The sequence below is a fragment of the Siphateles boraxobius genome, unplaced genomic scaffold (assembly GCF_051911475.1).
Source record: "Siphateles boraxobius isolate OS27281-9 unplaced genomic scaffold, OSU_SipBor_1 8, whole genome shotgun sequence".
Taxonomy (NCBI): domain Eukaryota; kingdom Metazoa; phylum Chordata; class Actinopteri; order Cypriniformes; family Leuciscidae; genus Siphateles; species Siphateles boraxobius.
Genome location: NW_027509208.1, coordinates 1,677,103 through 1,696,712, shown reverse-complemented (window position 1 = coordinate 1,696,712; position 19,610 = coordinate 1,677,103). Strand labels below are relative to the sequence as shown.

General features: G+C 40.3%; 1 protein-coding gene across 3 annotated transcripts in view; it reads right to left on the bottom strand.

Moving 5' to 3' along the window:
- hivep2a (HIVEP zinc finger 2a) overlaps positions 1–19,610 on the bottom strand; it is a 71,000-nt gene that overhangs the window by 15,448 nt on the left and 35,942 nt on the right. For 2 of the 3 annotated variants that reach the window (XM_077220277.1, XM_077220279.1), the window contains one exon: positions 5,037–5,184. The exons of the other annotated variant lie outside the window; for it this stretch is intronic. The gene's annotated coding sequence lies outside the window, so the exon portion shown is untranslated. The remainder of the gene's footprint in view (positions 1–5,036; positions 5,185–19,610) is intronic. 3 annotated transcript variants of the gene reach the window in all.

The following is a 19,610-nucleotide window of genomic DNA, read 5'->3' as shown; positions in this document are numbered from 1 at the left end:
GTGATGGAGGCAACTTTTACTACTCCAACTGAGCTTTATCATCTGGCACAGAGCAGATGAGAATGAGTCTGAAAATAGATGAATTATGGACACCACAATAAAGTCTTCTGTTTTAAAGGAACTGGCACATTTCTATTCAAAGCAATTATTCAAACAACCTCGACTGCATGCTGGAAGGATCTCAATTGCTGTTCTTTTATTTAACTTCCTATAACTGAATAAACCCACGGTCCATTTGCTCAAATAAAGGAAATTTCTTTGACAATCCTGAATTATGGCCCACTAATGCTATCCTCACATTACCTTTTCCTTCACTCGCACAGAACTTTCGTCTTTGCAGTTTATCTCAGCTCCCCGCAAGATTCACCTTTTGCTAATCCAGCAACTTTTACGGTGTGATTTTGGTCTGTGTTAGCAGGACCAGAGGATGTATCACCCAAAATGTGTGTGAGTCAGCCCCCTGGAGTGTCATACTGACTCCTCATTAAGACTCCAAAGTTGAATCTTGGGCAGGCGACTCATCCAACTCCACATGCAGCCGGGTGAGAGGCCAGTGCAGAGAAACAGGCCTGCTAAAATCACGTCCAGATGGTCAGCATAGAGGAGTTCTACACATCGGCAATATCACAATCACATTCCAAGGGCACAGGACTTCCATAACATCACTACTCAACAATTGAAGAAAATATATTTAAAAAAAAAATTCAAAAACTAATCTTTACTTTGTTTCTTTTGTGTGTGTTTTTCACACCATTGCATACAAAAGCAACAATTACACTTAGTGGCAACCAGTTTGAAATAACTTCCTTCTGTGAACTGATGTGTGCTTTTTATCACAGAATGGGGCAAAAATTATATTATTGTATAGTATCTAATATAGTGATAGGCTATGTCGATTTGCATTACATTATAAATATACATTATCCTTATGCAAATACCCGAGATGGCTTGAAGAACATAGATGTCGCAATGGTGTGTTAATTCATGTTTAATCAGTCAAAATGTGCCTTTTATTCTGCTACAGCGTGCTATATCTAAGTGTCTTTGTCCATATTAGGGTTTTCCTGGAAGTTTTATTACTGCTATGAGTCTCACTTGTGGATTTATTGCACGATTATGCCATCCAGCGTCGATTATGAATGAAACGGACCTTACAAGTGAGAGTTTAATCATATTTTAATTATTATGGTCAAACATTATTTAACCATATTGCTCATATTATGGCCTGTTTTGGGTAAAAATAGATAAAAAATACTGATCTCTAAAGATGTTTGAAGTAAAGCCATGAATAAACCATAAGTTTTTATCCGAATCAGCACACTTTGGACTAAAAGCCCTGAGGGATGTAGATTGTGCTGATGCCATAGAAAGGCATAAGCAGTTAACAGGTTAATGCAACATTTCGCATTTCAGGACTAGCAAAATAATTGCAACTTACTCTAAGTACAGTGGCCAAATCTGCAAGTTCACGGAGGTGGGTGAACAGGTTGGTAGTATTAACCCCTTTGTTGATCAGCAAGTCCTGCTGACTGGGGTGATTAACAGGTCATTTTTGAGGAATCCAAAAAAATTCCACACTGGCATGCTAACTTATAGCGAGTATAGCGTCGCATATCCTGTCATATCCGACTACATGCTTTTACAGTAGTAGTGGCAGCTACATGTTGTGTTTGCTTGTGTTTTACGACAGGTGGCAACCAGCGTTAAGTTGTAATATTGCCACCTACTGTACGTTGGGATGTTGATACTGTTGCTGGATTGTTTATATGTCATATAATCATGCGTACTATTCGTTTAAAATATTATGGTTAATGCCAATATTGCGACACCCCTAATTAACACAATAACAATATTAAATTCAGACAGAAAAACCAGTCTTTGAAAGCTATATGGAGCAGAGGAAAAAGCCATTAAAGCACAGGGGAAGTATTTTTAAAACTATTTACAGGAGAGCCTGAACATTTATGTGTGCACTGGAGAGAGAAAGCATGCGTGGGAAGCATCTACAGCCATCTCGAGACGGGGTGAGTAGAGTGGGTGACTGTTCCTGTGTGGGTGGAGAAGGCATGAATACCATGCAGGGTTATGGTGTTGATGAATTGCGTTATGAAAGGGGCTTCAGTTACACAACCCAGCCCATCCAATTCTCTGCCTGTGTGGGCCGAGAGGGATGGCAGAGCTGCTGTGATCCGTGCGCAGCCGGAAACGAGGTGCATACAACCCTTCAAGACATTTGGTCGAATGTGTAATTATCTAGCAGCTGTGATGCCAGCGACTCAGCGAGAGTGAGAGAGTGAATGTACCGGAAAAATCAAGCATCAACAGACTCACATTCATGGAAATGATGGGCAATTCTTTCATAAGGACAATATCATGGCATAAAGAAGAGGGAGAAAACGCTCGCTGGCTCTGATTAGTTTTGAGATACGGCAGCGGACACATTATCCATTAGCTTGTCATTATAATCATATCAATGGTGATTATTTAAATAACATCATCTGTCCAGACGGCTGCTCTCTCAACAAATTGCTGTGCGCTAAAATTTGACTGGGCCTTGACATCAGTCATTAAATAAGACATTAGCACTGTCTCGGTTTAGGAAATGTTGCGATTTATCTTGATGAACACGTAACAGCAGTTAAGAAAGTGCCCAGTTATTATGTCCACCATTTACATCCTGATATTGAAAAAGCTACTGATATCTATTTGATACAAGCCAACAACCATTTGAAGGGGTCTGATGGGAAGCCCCAAATAAACCCATCACAGTGAAGCAGCGGTTCTTTCTATATTCTTTCTCTGTCACCAAAGAGATCTACATTTGGACAATACCACCATCGAAGTGCTGCTGTGGGTGTCAGGTCAAAAGGCAGTGCCCCCTGATAGAAAACACAACAGCTATTAAGGAAAGAATAAATCCCTTTCAACAGGAGGTCATGTCTAATTTAAGTGCCACTCTTTAAGCCCAAGCACTATCCCCCAGCACGAGATACTGTTACCAATATTAGTGACCAGACTGGCCAGCAGAGAAAGTGTGGACCTGGAAGGAAAAATGAACCCCGGTCTGGCATAGAGGTCTGACCCAGGACTCTGAGGCACACCAGCAGTCTAATACAAAGCAACCTAATTACAGGACAGCTCGATAATTGAAAACGGCACGGAAAAACATGGCCGCCTTGCAGACTGTCGAGGGGAGTGTGTGTGTGTGGGGGGGGGGTCTTCCTGTAGGTGCCATTGCTTAGATTGCTTAGCAAAGCTCCAACAAACCTAGGGGTTTTTCAGACTACACAGCTGTATCTGTTTTAATGTACATGTTTCCATTTAGCCTTGGCTTCAACACAGAACACTGCCCGATGGAAGGAAAGACGGACTAAAAAAAGTGAAAAACAGGGCTTCATGTTGGTCTTAATTGTCTATGGAAAGACTGTCATATTTTCCACCGGGTAAGCTTGAAAACATTACAAGCTAGCCTTCATTAAATTTTCCACAACATTTTGCAGAAATGTCAGGAAACAGCTGTGTAGGCACTGATTAATTGTCTTTCTTACTGGTTCCCCACTTACAACATTATGCTACATTGAAATGTATCCTTGTTTTTTTTACTTCCTCTTACCAACATTAGAAAGTAGACTGAAGCATGTATAACTGCAAAAGCTGTGGCCAGTTGTTGACATTTAAAATCACAAAACCCAAAGGGAAATGACTGCCTCCAAAGGAGGTCTTAGCTTGGCTCTACCTTTAAAGGGGTTTGGACACAGCTTGGATCATGTAAACCATGAAGGTCTCCCCACAGCTTACTGGACACAAGTACATCAAAAAAGAAGGTGCTGCACAGGACTAGGCCAAAGCAAGTGGAACAGTATACCTCATAAGTATATACACTAGCAAAATTCTATAAAGAGAAGGTGCAAAACAAGAGAGAGCGCATCTGGAGGTTGTGATCCCGAGTGGAAGAGTTGAAACATCTGCCACAAGTGTGCCCAGGCCTCTTGGAGTAAAACAAATAAATGACTATATTCACTGTCCGAGTTTAAAATCTTAATAACTGGTGGGCGAGCATGCACGATTGGGATGTCTGGCTGCCACTACTCTGAGCACCACTGAAAATAAATCGTCACTGTTTGCGGCTCAGGCTTTGAAGCACAGGCATTTCTGGTGTCCACAAACACATCATAGAGCTGTGGAAAAGATTCAATGGTCTGATCTTTGTACTGTTGTAGGGGACTTAAGGCTGGAATACACTGCACGACTTATTCCCAGGATCTTACAGTCTGGGCTCGTTGATGATAGTTGCTCAAACTCAGAGCCAATCTGTAGGCTTTGGCCAGTCAGAGTTGACAGACTTAACAGAAAAGGGTGTAGTGTATGATGGGTACAGACTCTGATTTCTTTTAGCTTAAGACTGGTTCTATTCAGTCGGAGGATATCAAACACGTTTTTATTTTGAGCGATCATAGAACACTAGCAATGAGGTGTATGATTCTGAGTGAGTTTATTTTGTTTAAAATGATTTGAAAGTCTCGTAGTGTGTAAATCCTCAGTCGCTAAGTGTATAATGTTTAGTTTTTCTCTGTGACCATTTACCAAGTCCACAAGTGTTTTAAAATCTATTCAGAATTTAAAAGTCATGTAGTGTACTCTAGCCTACACTATTCATAAAAAAATGGACACTAGACATTACATTTAGAGGACTAAAAACTGGAATTGATACCAAAATAACCTTTGATCTTTAAACTTAATAAAGGCACTCTTAAATATTGATGCATCTATATGATTCCACTTAGATGCTAATCAAGAGTTTTATTAGCCCTGGTAAATCCGATATTACCAGCGATGCACTTTTATCTTCCTACTGCATCTGTGAGGCATGCAACCTCAGCACACGGTCCCGCCAGATGTACAGCCCGCAGAACATGTGTCTCCCTAACCTCGCTTTTCAACTTTTTCCATATTAAACACCTGGGTCCTTCATGGGCTCCCAGATATTCTGCATCCTCCTGTCTTTGCTCTTGTGTGGTGTGACATTGTAAACTCACCCAAAGGTTCTCTGTAAGTTTGGGATATGCTTGTTTCTCAGGGTAAAGGCATCGAGCTGCTTCCTCTATGGTAGTTGGGTTAGGCAGGTGAAGGCTGGGCAGTGGGGTGACAGATCCCCTGGCCAGGGTGCTGAGATTATGCAGACCACTGTAGAGACAATGAAACGAAACAAGTTTAATGATAATGTGTGAAATGAGACCATATAGACACTATCAGAGTAGCTGAAGGCTCTTCATATTGAATAAATATACTGGAACTGAGCATCTGCTAGAACAATATTTCCACTCCCCTTGGAGCAATCCTGCTCTATTAATATGAATCCTCTGATGTGTTTATGCACAAACCATACTGGAACAAAGAGCTTGTCTGTGGATGAGACATGGCAGTACAAATTCAAAATGTTTAGCATTTCCTTTGACATCTGAATGGTGGTACAGTGTACCTTGCACATTACTCTGAATTTTTTTTGAAGATTTATGAAATGGCAAAAGTCCAAGAACAGTTTTACAAACCATAATCAAACACTAGGCATAATTATATTAAATGGTAATTCCGACAGAATAAAAATTCCTTGTCATAAATAGAAAAATGTCAGATAAAATGTGTTGCCTTTAACTACACAGACATTAAAATAGCAAAAAATGCCTTAAAGATAATAAAATAGCAAAGAACCCAAACGACAACCATAGGGCTCTATTGTGCCTGGACAAGACTGAACCTTGGCCAGCAGTCTATGATTGAGAAAGAAATTTGCTGTAATTTACACACACACATATATATATATATATATATATATATATATATATATATACATATATATATATATATATATATATATATATATATATATAACCTTTCTCTTAAAACAACAGTAAAATTAGCATGCATTGCACATCCTTTATTCTATGATGAGAAAAATAAAACAGAAAAAGCCTCCCTGACAAAGGCCTTATAGTTTTAGTTTTTAGTTAAACAATTTGCTTGGCCTTTGAAGTGCTTTTGAGGCCTGCTCTCCAAAAGCCCATCTAGAGAAGCATGCTTCAGTATGTTTTTCTGCTCCCTGTCTAGGAGTGAATGCAGCCAAGCTGTGCTCTTCAGCCCCGCAATCTAAAATGTGCCCCAGGGCTGGAGATATTACAAACACCATTATGCTGCTCTGCTGCACTAAGACAAGCTCAGCTAACCCAGAAAAACAAGACATTTCTGTGAGGTTGCATCACAATCTGCAGTGGAGCTCACCCAGGGTAAACACAGGCAACACTTCCTCTCACCCGCAAAAACACAGAAAAAAAAAGTTTCTCTAGGACTCACATATGTCGCACTGCACACCAAATCAAGACCTCAGACTTGCAAACTCTTTTGATGCCAGTATAAGGAAGGTTTAGTCTGTCTTCATAACAAAATATGTTTCTTAAAAGGTACAAATAATCAACCTTAAAGAGTATGCATAAAGTGAAGTATATGTTGGTTAATAAAATAGCTTTCTAGGACTTTGGTGTCCGTAAACCCACAGCAGGCTCCAAAGTATATTAGTAAGAGGAGGAACTGATGCATTTACTGAACTGTGCTGGATGAACACAATTTAAAATGTTTTTGTCATTTATTGCACTTTTATAACTCAAATTGTCTACCTCTCAACCAACTCTAAGAACTAAACTATAAATTATCCAAATTGTAGGAATGACAATTCCTTCAAAATTCTTTAAAAAAGCAGAGATTTGTCTCTACATATACACATTAAGTGAAGGAACTCCTTGATAAAGGGTTTTGAGTAAGTAGCTCGAATTTCTGGGCTGCTCTTAACAAAAGCATTGCTATCCATAGATCTTAGAGACCACTGGTACCAATGGTTTCTACGATCTACAGTATGTAGGCTTATGATGCTTTTGATTACTTGCTCAAAACATTTTACCAAAGAGCTCGCAAGAAGAAATTATTCTTGCCATGAAGATGTGCTGTGATGGGGCAATGATGAGTGCTTAAAAAAATCATCCAAAATAGAGATCCAACATAGGGCTGTTAACTAAATGAACAGGCGATGAATTGGAGATGTACAGGGTATAAATAACTGCCTGTAATTATATGCCTCCTCTTTTTCCCTGGAAATTATCATTTGAAAGTACTTGAGGACATGTGGCACATTTTGTCAAAGCTCTCATACACTATGCTCTGTGCTACTCCACAGCGAGTGAATTAAAATGTAAAGAGTGACAAGTGAATGCATATTTTCTATTTCAATGGTCTGAGTAATTTCTGCAAAACGATTTCAGAGGAAAAAGCGACATATAATGTCATGCCATAAATGAGTTTCCAACCCCCTTCACAACATCCTCACGCCATTTTCTGCCTCTTTGTCTTAAATGAACAGGATTACAGAACTGACACAGGAAATATATATTATTATGAATCTTTTTCTACCCTAATCCATTTCATTTACTTCAGTGAGAGAACACAAACTCCTAGTAAACCAGGAGGAAGTCCTACTTGTTCAGTTTCATCTGATGTAATATCAAAACATTTAAACAGTTCTCTATTTAAATATTCTAGTTTTATTTTTAATGCATGCTGCAAGCTAAGATGTACAGGCACAATGCCAGATTTGTCTTTTATTTATGTACTTCTTTCAAGAGGTCTGCAGTACATGATTCACAGAATTTCAGATACCGATTTATACAGGCAGTTTATCGAGCATATCCTGCTCAAATACCAAGCAGCTGAGTGTAGATTAGTGCATTTAGCCTTATTTACATTGACCCGGCTCTAATGTTGCACGTGGTCATTGACCACATCCTTTAAATAAAATTTGTCAGGATGACGAGCATTCCTGTTGCATCACTTCCACAACATTATTCTGGGTGCTAAAAAATTCATGCAGAGTAATACAGTAAAGTTAGCAAGATCATTTGAGGTGGCATTAAGAAGCTAAATGTATCATAGAGGAGAAAGGGCCCTGGGGCTAGTGGAGGTGTCATCATTCTGACTCGCCACTCATCGTACCAGCCCTGCAACCATGGGAACCAATGAGCACTCTGTCAGGTGCACCTGCCTCAGCCCGACACCTCAACTGCACTCACCACTCTTTCATTTCCTCTTGTACTCATTCTCTTTTAAATCTCTTTCCCTCTGCCTGTGTATCATATTGCATTCTCTAGGATGTCTGACAAACCATGACGCCATCCTTTCTAAAACCGAGACTCTTTTTACTTGAGGAAGTCGGTTTAATGAAGCCCAGCTGGGGACAAATAATAGGGTGAGGAGGAACGGTTGCTACCAAGAATAGATCGGCCCGGCAGCAGTCAAATCATCGATATGCACAGCATTAACATCTTCATGAGCAAATGGTGCTAACGTTAAAACGCCACCCGTGACCCTCGCAGCATCGCAAGTTCTCCTCATCTTGCGCTCTCCTCTTCCATAATTAATTCCATACTTTTTATTAAATACTCTTAACACTCACTGCCTTTGTCTCTCTTTAATAGGACTTGTAGCTCCAGGCACCATATAGAGACAATGCAATTACCTTATATTTAATGGGCCGACTTAAAAATTTATGGAAGGAAACTGGAACATATGACAAATGACACAAGCAACAAAGGTGACGGCTCCCTCCTTTAGCTTAGTCTTAAAAAAGAAGGCAGAAAAAAGTAAAGGATCCTGTTAAACCATCACATGTCTCCCAGCGCAAACAAACAAATCAGTAGGCTCTGTTGTTCTCCTCCAGCCCCAGCTGCACACAATCCCCCACCGAACCCCCCGCCCCCCCTCTCCCCCATCTCCTCGATCTTTCCCTCTGGTTCCTTCCACCTCTGGTTCCTTCCACCCTTTGATTCCCATGTCTCTTCATGACAGGGCGTTCTAATGGAAAGAGCACCTCTGATAGATGAGTACATCAGTAAGGAATTCAGTGCATAGTTGTGGTCATGACATCAGAGACACTTGTTTTATTGTTGGGCGGTGAGTGTTCCCCTGACAGCCGGGGTCCAGTGTCATGTTACCCCTCACAAGAGCCGGGAAATCGGGCTAAGTGGATTTCCTGGCGGCACAGGCTGACTTGTACTCGAATTAGCCCCAATGATGGGCTAAAATCAAGATCTGAAATAAAAGTGGCAAGAATGGCTCTCTGTGCTTTTAACTAATATGTCTGATTTTTACCGCAGACTAAGGAAGGGTTCACTTCTGGTCAGTGGGTTGTTCATCCAAACATCTGTACTCTGACAGAAGAGTTATTTTCACGTGTGTAATGGTATATGTTTGGTGAACCCTGAATGTTATTAATAAAAATAATATTTTATGATTAAATAAACTGTGTACAGCAACCATTATATCACAACTCCAATGTCAAGAACAATTTAAATGCCTTGCAAGAATTTCAAGATAATAAAAGACACACATAACAGAACCAGCCAGATGCCCCTGTGGAAAATTATGTTAGGTATTCAATGATTTACAAGTTGTACAATCTTAAAAGGCGAGAAATTGATTCATTGCTCACGACTAATTTGAAACATCGTGAGTCAAGTTCCTTGAGAGGTTTCCTAGTATAACAAAACTGCTGAAACAAAAATATTTAAGTTTCATGTTTTTTTGTAATTTAGACAAGCTATAAAACCCTAATCACACAATGTTGATTAGGCAAAGTTTCAGAGGGAGTGCTGTCTCTTCATTGCTTGTTTATCTAAAGAGTCAGTGGAGCCACATGACCAAGAATACATCTCCTCAATCCAGCAGGTGTAGAAGAGCTGAGCTTTTGCTCTGTAATCAGCACATTGGGAGACAGGATTTGGGCTGCAACAAATTGGTGCCACATGGTGTTTAATGGGCATTAAATCACAGAGTGCCACGGCCATCCTGCACATGCCACAACAGTCGCCCCCAGAGCGAGCTAATCAGTGTCATCTTCTCCAACCCTTCCCTTCGCAGTTCATCTGACTCTTAAGGCCCAGACTGAAACGGGGAAGGTGACATTTACGTCATTGGGGGATGAGTGGACCGGTTACCATCCCAGTCACCCCCTTTCACAAGCAGCACACTCTTTTTGGATAAGAGGGGGCCGTGTCGATGGAGCCGTGCCAGTGTCAGCGCGAGTCCATCCGCTGCCAAGAGAATCCTCCCCTGAGATTGAAAAGGGGAAAGTGTGACATATCGCACAAGCTGAGCACATTACATTGGGTGTGATAGTAACACTGAACCGTAACTAGCACACCGAGAGAACAGCTAGAGGAACCCGCTAGTAGAACACCCCATCCCGGCATCCACGCTGGCCGAGGGCCAAAGAAGAACCTCTCCTCAAGGACCACACCAAGGTCACTGGGTTCAACTGCCTTTTGCCGTTTAAGGCAAGTCCGCCCACTTGTCCTTCTGTTCTTCTCTCTCCTTTCTCTACTAAAGAAAAACAAGAGCAGATTCTCCATGATAGCACTGTGAGTCAAGCTCGCTCTATCTGTTCCAATCTCTGCACTGTTATACAAGTCAAGAAGCTGGCGCTGAGCTGGTGTCTGAGTCAGTCTGTAAAATACATGTACATCCAGGCCCCGTCTGTCCAGTTTCCACTCATTTTCTCTCTAACATGCCTTTTCACCAATTTACTTCAGCTGAGGGGGAGGGCAGTTTGGTGGGGACTTTGACACAGAAATGGCAGCTATTTGGGCTGAAATGAGAGCTTTACAGCTATGTAATTGATGGGCTTGGGCAGCACAACCGCACAGTGCCATTACCCTGCGAGAGTCATGCGCTTCTTTTTTTATAGAAGCCCACCATATATAAACATACCAACTCAAGGTTGAGGTGTCAGGAGACTTGAGGCAGCAATGGCTATTAACACCCAATCAGCATTGGCACCAGTCAAAATGAAACTTTCATTTTTTGGTTTTCACTGAAAATACATCATTCAAGATGGCTGGCTAGAAAGTAATGGGAGAATAAATACGGTACAATCCCTTGCTAAACTATCTGAGGTGATGCAGGGTATTTTTCTTTTTGGATATTAGGTATTGCAGCAGGAAGAGGGTCTTCCTGTAATGGTCTTTGATAGACCTGTAGTGAGAAACAAGCTGCTTTCACCAGTATCCTCTAACCAATAACCTATTGCTTTCTCCTAGGGGGGTAAACAGCACTTCCTGTGCAGCAGTCTCATAACACGGCGCCACTCCTTCCATCCCCTCAAACCTAACTCTGACTTTCAGTCTTGATTTATGATGAAATTTCCTGAAACCTGCAATACACAACTCAGTGAAGAATGAGTATATAATATTTCCCTCTATACATCAGGATGAACTCACAGTCAACAAGGGTGTCCAGAAACATTTCAATACAGCTTTATAGATGAGTTTCCATAAGAAATGAGTTTTGTATCTCCAAAGCACAACTTTCTGTATTTCTAGAAAGAATCAGTCACTTCCAGAACAGTTTCTGAACTTCTATTTTAACCTAACTATATCCAGAATATATCTAGAAAAAGAAAAAGAGTGAAATCAGTGTCTCAGTATGTGTAAAAATATTAAACAAAACGGTTTATGCACAATTCAGAATTGAATTTTGAATGCATTTTAAATTCCAATTCAATTTGTACATTTCAATTTAATTTGAATTAGGTAGCAAACAGTATGCAGGATTGCAAGTCAACTTTGAATGCAAGAAAGTAGAATTAAAATGATTAAATAGCAGATTAAAACAAAACCGTCAGGTTAGTTAGGTCAGTTAGGTTTGTTTATGATTGGTCAAAATATTCATTAGTCAAACTGTACATCAGTTTTGTTAGGCTATCAATATAGAAACGGTTGTTTTTAAGTACGTTTCATTCATAATTTTTCCTCTTTTTATCTTAAATAAGATGATGGATGGATAGATAGATAGATAGATAGATAGATAGATAGATAGATAGACGGACAGACGGACGGGCGGGAAGTCAAGGAGTTTCACACTCAAGGGGAGTTGCTCATAAGACTTTTCCATAACCCCAATGACATTTCCAATAAACAAACCTCAGTGACACAAATAGGTCAAAGGTGACACTAGTTCCTTGTCCAGGAACTAATTCAAGAGTTTTTTTGGCACTCATAACTCATGATCAACACTTTTAGCAAGAGACACTTCCAGGAAAAGGAGTATCACAGCTGTTAAAAGTAAGAAATAGTTGTGGGCCTACTTAACAGCACTTTAGATAACATAAAGAATATAATAAACTTCCTGTTGTCTTTCTGGAAAGTGGATCTAGCATTGCTATACCACAAACACAGGAAAAAGCTGTTTTGACTTGGTGAAGTGCTGATTCACCACTGCAGGGATAACAGTGCCGTGGTCATACCATTCTCTGGCCTTTGATATCCACTCTGCTGTGTCTGCACTGAGCTGTTTTTAAACCAACACCAGCGTCAAGGAGGCTGTGCCGCTACTGAAAGCCCTTCGTCAAGACAAAGAGTTTCCTGAGAAGAGCCTATGGTGGTTAACACATAAACGAGTCACTCACACACAGCAAAAGTGAAGCAGACAGTGCAATATGCTGATTCAACCTCGACCGTGCTCCATTCCCAACTACACAGGAGGATTTTACCCATGATCAGAGTGCATCACAAAGCCATTAACGGAGCTGAGAAAGTTTGACATTTTGCGGCTCTCCCCTAAGACCCGATAGAATAATATTATAACTGGAAAGAGAGTGCCCTTGCCCTCCAACCACTCCTATAATTAAGAGTGAATACAGGCCACGGGGGACAATCCTGGGGGCCAAGAAAATCAATCAGTCACCCCACAGTGTTTCTCTGGGCTCTGCTGGCTGGCCCACATCATAGAGAAAATGAGGCTGTTTGCTCTGTGGCGCCTGTCCCTTTAACTGTCACTCTGCTGGAGACAGAAATGCTTGGGAGATAATAACAGCCCCCTCCGCAAGCCTCCTAGTGCATTAATATTGAAGTGCAGGACTGAGGTGGCCCACTACAGTCAAGCCCGGCAGTCAAGGCCACATAATTCAGTGGAAACAGAGAGGGAGGGAGAGCTTTTTAAGCAACTTGAGTCCTAAGGACATGGTTGTGTCTCCAAAAACAGGACCCTGTCTTTATGCTGTGCTTGTGGGAAGAGCTTGTAAAGTAGCTTGTGTCCCATACACACAATAACGGAGCCAGTCACACCTCATCACGTTGTCCAGCTGCCAACTTTCCCAGGAATCGCCATATTTTCATTTCCCACAAAAGGAACACCGTCAGAGTCTCGCTCTACCGACACCAACCGCAAACAATTCTTGATGCTAAGATCTTTATCAGAGTAAAGCCTTTTTCACAAATTGGGCCTATCTGTGTAATGCGATTAAAGCCTTTACTTCCAGGAATCTGACAGAGAGACAAAGCGTCTTTGGTGTCTGGCTCAAGTGCTGAGGGTGGAACTGTCACAGCTGTGTGAGGAAGGAGAGGAAGCCACTGTGGCATCATAATTATGGCATCTTCAGTCAAATAACTGCATCTCCATTTCCTGCACACGCTGCTCTTTACCCCTGGCTTTGTGCCTTTAACACATCGACTGGCCAATGCGAGATGAATTTTCACTCTTTTCAGATTTCTTTTCTGTTTATTCCTGTAAATGGAATAAACTTATACAAACTGTCGCCGGGAAATAATTTTAATTGTACAGCTATAATTGCAACCATTCCATCCAGTCCATTTCAGCATGCAAGAGGTGGCTAAAATATTTATCATTCAACATCCTTTGACAGAGCGGCTCCAGTAATGTTTTCAATGCCTCAAAAATGGGTATCTATGGAAGCCTGTTTTCACCTCAGAGTAAAAAATAAAACAGGTAATTATGAGATAAAATTTAAATAAGAAGTCAGATATATAAGAATATATAAGAGGAGTCAGACAACAATATATTAATTCTGTCTTCTTATCTAAATCTGCCTGTCTCTATCTCTGAAAGGGCCTCAAGTGTGTGCTTAGTGGGGACAAATTTTTCCAACATTTCACAAGCGGCCTTGGACCTCTGAGGAACTGCTAAAATCAGAGAGAAACAGGAGATATTATATTAATAGAATGAACAAGTGTGACCTGTGATTTTGATGCATTTAATAATACTTTCTGTCTAGTTATGCATTGATGTTCAAGATGATACTGAAGGTTTATGGTAACGGAGAAGATTTTAGCACTAAAATTACAATCACAGAAAGTCAGTGAATTTAAAATCTTGGGTGGCATCCCAGGTTGCAACACTCAGATCCACACAGCGACTACTACTGTTGAGGCCGGAACTGACGATGGAGGAAGTGGTAATGTAAAGGTGTGAACTCAACTCCCACAAGACTGTAGCTACAACACCACAACAGTGCAGGCGACTGACTGACTCGCTCACACACACGTACACATCCACCCACATGCAAATCTCTAGCTCTCTTTGAGTGAGGAGACAAAGGAAGTGAAGTAAAGAATGATAAAGAATTGTTTTTTTGTTTTTGTTTTTAAGTTTGCTCTGACTAGAGGGGCAGGCCCCAGGTTTTCCGGCCGTGGAATTGGGGTCTGCCACACACACTTGGGCTGAGAACAAACACTTATTAACAGTTCCAGGCTTGGAAACTCTGGGTACCACTGGAGGAAAAAGAAATGGAGGCAAGAAACAGGCCAGATTTACCCATGTATTGTACCAAATATTACCCATGGAAAAGCTAAGCACTAGCACGCTAACACACATATTTGTGCAAACAAGCGTGAAGCACTTTTTGATGGCATTATTGTTTTTTCTTTTCCTTGTTGTGAGACTCTTTGAAAAATCATTTTTCCAAGCTTCTTGGAAAGTGGAAAATCAAGCAGCGCTCTTCCGTTTTCCACATCTGTCATAACGTGATGAGTCCTCTCCCTGGGCATGTTAATTTCCAGAGACAGGTCCGTAGTGTAATCTGACCATGAATTTCCATTTCTAAAAGACACAACTACATTACAAACGTAGCAGAGTGGGGATGGACCCGCTCATTCACAATTTCTCAGCCTCTCCTAGCACTGGGACGAATCCCCTCAATGTGAAATTAAGATAATTGTTTTTCCAGTTTCATTGACATGCAGTTGAGCCTTTCCATGTGGCCATGTTTCCCACTCAGCTTGTTCCGTATCATGTTTGTACCATGTCCACAGACAGATAGATAGATAGATAGATAGATAGATAGATAGATAGATAGATAGATAGATAGATAGATAGATAGATAGATAGATAGATAGATAGATAGATAGATAGATAGATAGATAGATAGATGTGAATAATTCAGACTACAAACTCTAATTCACAACTCACGTAAAATGTAATTCCTTTTGTACCTTAAATATCACAACATGCCTAGTATGTACCTCATATTATTACATTTACTTTTAAACCTTCGAAACAACATTGAGTGTGTGAGTCATTCTAAAAGCAAAGTATTGTCTATCGACACCTGTCAAAGTGAAAACAACATGTCCAGACACAAATCAAGTGCTCCAGTCTGACTGGCCATTGCTATTTCAACAGGCAATTTCCCCTCTGATTTCAGTCTTAAAAACACGTCTGCCACTCTCAAACAACCTGAACATTCACATCACCTGACAGACAAGGAACCCTTTTTTCAGTTCTCTGCGTGCAGGAAAGTGTAACTGTGGATGAGAGGAAAGTTCAGTTGATGTCATAAGTTGGCTCTCGAGGGGAAAGCCTTGTCTTAAAGGATCAGATCCAGACAATGAAGCACTTTCGTCCTCCGAGATCTGAGGTAAGTGTGGAGCAAATGCAATTCAGTGCAAAAAAAAGACGAAAAGAGGAATGAGCCTCCCAAATCCCGAGATGGGAATCTGTTACGTAAAACCCAGGATGCTCTCTTTTGTGTCTCTGACAATGCAGAGCTCCTCACAGATGGAGGGGACGAGGCGTCACTGAGGTCCACTGTTGAGAACCTCGCTATGAACTCTGGCAATGTGTGTATGTGACTTGCATAACAGATGCTGTGCTGTCTCGCTGGGGCGGAGGGGTATACACACTGTGTGTGTGTGTGTGTGTGTGTGTGTGTGTGTGTGTGTGTGTGTGTGTGTGTGTGTGTGTGTGTGTGTGTGTGTGTGTGTGTGTGTGTGTGTGTGTGTGTGTGTGTGTGTGTGTGTGTGTGTGTCAGAGGGGTGGAGGGGTACACTAGCTTCTCTGTTAAGCATCTGAGGTCACTGCTGGCTCCCATCGCAAACAAGTCCTCATCATCTGGCCTCGAGCAGGAACACACACATGAGGCCTCTTGAATGTTTAAGTGTGTACGTATGCTGTTTGTGTACGTCTCTTAAGGGTGTGTACGCAGCCCAGGAGAGCTTGTTTGCACACGTGTATTTACATTTATCCCTGGAGACACATCAGACTAGGATTAAGAGAAGTAAATAAACACATAAACAAACCGCATATGCAAATCACGGTTGTTGTTGTTGTTGTTGTTGTTGTTTTTTTTAATGAAACAAAAACCGACAAGCTCTCTCACAGCTGAGGTCTTCCTGCCCCACGAAACACATTTAAAACACATAAGGGCAGTTATAATCGAGTTAGTCTTTATCAACGTTGAGACCAAATGTCATCCAATTAACATGTGTACATGCTGGATGAAGCTAGATAACAGTCATATTATCTAGGTCTGTAAGTTCGACAAATAATGAGTCTGACTTGTCATGTAGCATGTAATTAAGATTCTATTCTATTAAGTCTAAATAAATAAAAAATGAAACAATTAAAATCCATAGTTTTAAATGCTACAAGTCATTTAGGCATCACGGCATTAACATTTACAGTACAATACAAAGAGTACTGTATATTATTCGTGATTTGCTAAAGATTACAGTAATATTAAATTATTAGAGGTTTTTTTAAGATTAACTTTAAGTGAGAGGTAGATGATGGTAAAGGTAATCTAAATGTAAAAAATAGTTGAAATAAACATGCTCAATTCAATATTCAATGTCGATCCATACCATTAAATTAAATATACATCTAATATCAGTCAATAAACAGGATTCCATGGGATATGTATCACTGAACGTAATGCCACTAGTCAAAGTCTATCTAGCATCTCTTTTGGGTTTACAGTTTCACTAAACTGTTGTCAGGAACCAAAACTGTAAACAGCTAAAACTTCCACGTCAGTGCAGCACCTGATTGAGATGTAGGTTTAGATTAATAATATTAGAAAGTCTATGATGCTTTACGAAAATGAACTAAACCTGCCACGTCACAGCTGCACCTGATTAACACGTCTTGCTATAATCTAAAAGTAGTTCTGAGGTAAATTTAGAACAGAACACCCAAATAATACCAAAAATGGATTGTAACACTTCAAGTAAAACAAGGCTGATCCCATCTTAACCCCGATTAGCCGTTCATGTACCCTCTATTGTGGAGTAGTGAAATGCGACTACGTCAAATCTGTTCAAGAATCTCACACGTAGATGTAGACGTCACACATTCCAACACAACAAGTGTTTAATATGGATTTCAAAGAAAAATAAATCCCAGATACCATTGTTACTGTGTAAAATAGAATTCCAGGCATGATCCTTTATTTGCTGAATAAGCCTGATTCAATATCCACTGCACAGTGAACTTTATGTATATATTTAGCACAGCTAATGCAGGCATATTACCAGGTATTCCTACATAACGTTACATTATGCATTGTGCTATCTGTATTGCATCTACAGGATGTGATTTTCTGGTCTCATTCTTGTCAAAATATGTTCTGACAACCATAAATCCACCCATTTCAAGCACTAACAAGAATGAAATAACATTCAAACTGAAGTCTGGCTTAGAACTCCTTTGTCCATCCTGCATATTATACAACCAGTCCTATTCCATGACACATTAGAAATCTATCAACATTTCCTTTTCAATTTTCCATCGCTAAAAACACTTAACTGGTATTTAATTACTTTTGGATCAACAAACGCTGAGCGAATGACTGCCTGACCTGCCAGTTCATGATGTCACAGTATAGCGCATGCACGCATGCAACTATATACACATATTATGTGGTGTTGCGTTGTATGTTGATGACTGGAGAAGTGGGGAAAAGGAGCATACCAGATTTTTATACCACTATTAAACGAGCCATGAAGGGGCCACCCTAAGTTGTCCTGGAAAGAGGCCTCCCAGTCAGGAATGTAGCGGTCATGCCGCCCATCGCATCTGTACCACCTCAATGGAGGAATTTCCAGCGTTCTTATAAAACTGATAATGGGATGTGTACGCAGCAGGAGTGGAAAATCAGAGGTGCGTTACAAGGTTTTACACATTCCTCCCTCTCCATGGGCCAGACATGTGTGCCCTGCATATGCTGGAGTCTGAGTGTTTGAGGATCTCTCGGTGTGTTTATGTCTACCTGATGACGGGATATCCCCACAGGCATCCGCTGGTGTTGTTTAACACCGACAGAGTTTCTGCATATACACTGCAAAACCTATAATGGACATGGAACGCTATAGGGCATTTTTATGTGTGAGCATGCAGATCGGATCAAGCCTAGACCATTTAAAGATATACACACTACCATTCAAAAGTGTGGTAGACGGTAAGATTCTCAAAAATACATTTTTAAAGAAGCCTCTTTATGCTCACCAAGGCTACATTTATTTCAAATAAAAAATTATATTTTAAATAGTGATGGTAAAGCTGAATTTTCAGCATCATTACTCCAGTCTTGATCCTTCAGAAATAACTATAATGTGCTTATTAGATGTAAAATATCAATTTTGAAAGGTTTTTTTTTTTTTGCAGGACTCTTTGATGAACAGAAACATATTTATCTTTTGTTTTAGATTTTAATATATTTTAAAATGTAATTTATTCCAATGATGTCAACGCAAAATTTTCTACAGAAATCATTCTAATATAATGATTCAGTGCTCAAGAAAAATGTGTTATTATTATAAATGTTAAAAACAGTTATGCTGCTTAATATTTTTGTGGACACCGTGAAACATTTTTTTTTTTTTGGATTCTTTGACGAATAGAAAGTTATAAAAAAAAGTTATAAAAAGGAAACCTTTTGCAACATAAATGTCTTAATTGTCACTTTCTATCTATTTAATGCATCCTGGCTGAAAGTATTAATTTCTTTAAAAAAAAAGAAGAAGATCTTACTGACCTCAAGCTTTTGAAGGGCAGTGCATATCAAACTCACCCAACAATGGCGCTAATGGCAGCTGAGGTTTCATTCTTTAAGGCCACATCCTGACTGATGCAACCAATGATTGTCTCCACCAAACTGCTGTATTAATACAGTCCAATAGTAAAGCCAAAAACTGACACCCATTTTTTTCAAAGATGCATATTTTTACTTACAACCCGGGCAGCTTCAGCCATCACGACAAATGCAGACAGAAACCAAAAAAAAAAATCTAGTTTCTTGCATTTGTGAATGGCTTCCTGCTCAGCTTTTGTTTGGTGTGACTGTACGCAGATGGACAAGTGGAAGTCTCCTCTCCTCGGTCTCACAGAGTGCTCTCCCTTAACTGCCAATGAGACACAAACAACTTGAACCACACTCTGCACAGTGGCCATATTGAGATCGGCTCTCACTGTTACAACGTTTCAGCAAAGTTTTTTTTTCT